The sequence below is a fragment of the Haemaphysalis longicornis genome, unplaced genomic scaffold, assembly GCF_048455015.1.
Source record: "Haemaphysalis longicornis isolate Haplotype H1 unplaced genomic scaffold, Haemaphysalis longicornis Haplotype H1 scaffold_6, whole genome shotgun sequence".
Taxonomy (NCBI): Eukaryota; Metazoa; Arthropoda; class Arachnida; order Ixodida; family Ixodidae; genus Haemaphysalis; species Haemaphysalis longicornis.
Window position 1 is genome coordinate 7,620,705 of NW_027526407.1, and position 814 is coordinate 7,621,518.

General features: G+C 45.0%; 1 non-coding gene across 1 annotated transcript; it reads right to left on the minus strand.

Annotated features, from left to right (window-relative positions):
• Positions 1-384: 384 nt before the first annotated feature.
• On the minus strand, positions 385-456 carry Trnam-cau (transfer RNA methionine (anticodon CAU)). Its single transcript has one exon. It is a non-coding gene; the product is annotated as a tRNA-Met (tRNA).
• Between the last annotated feature and the right edge of the window lie 358 nt (positions 457-814).

Below are 814 nucleotides of genomic sequence, written 5' to 3' on the forward strand. Positions count from 1 at the left end.
GGTTAGCAGCGCAGACTCCCACTGATCAACGGAGGGGAAGGGATGGGTTAGGGATAGTGGGGACATGAATACACAAAGTAGGAGGCTGTGAGAGGAGGTGCCACATTGTGCGCAGTTTTGGAAAAAAAAAAACGGAAAAAGCTTCCTTTGAGATTTCAGAATTTTAGGGTAAAATTAAAATTGTTTCCCCAATTTTTTTCAGAAAGCCCTTGTGTTTACGCCGATATAAAACACTGTCTTCTTTTCATATGAGCTAGAGGACGTGCACTCCACAAAAATGGGTTGTTCCGCCCTTAACTATCACCACTTAGGTGATCTGAATTGTTCTGTATCCATCCACTTCGCATTGCCCATTCGAAAACTGAGGTTAAAGAAAAAAAAAAGTAGCAGAGCGTGGTTTCGATCCACGGACCTCTGGGTTATGGGCCCAGCACGCTTCCACTGCGCCACTCTGCTAGACGGAGAGCGGCTGGGAAAAGTCGGCCTTTAACGGAAAAAGAAAACCGGTCATTAGAATGCTCAGTGGAATGAAGCCTGCAGCTGCCAGCTGCCTCAATCGAACGTCCACGTGTGGGCTGTTTTATGTCGAGTAGACCACTCCAGCCTTCCATTTTGATAGTATATTAAATCTGCGGAAATGCGCCATTTGGATATATTTGCCGCATTTTGTGAATTCGATGTCCTTCCGCATATGTCAGGGCTCTCGTTGACGTTCTTCGGGGCTCGCGATTGCTACTTGTGTAAAATTTTGATACGTGTCCTTTATGTATGGATAACTACACCCAAAATACGCGCCACTAAAATAAAATAGATA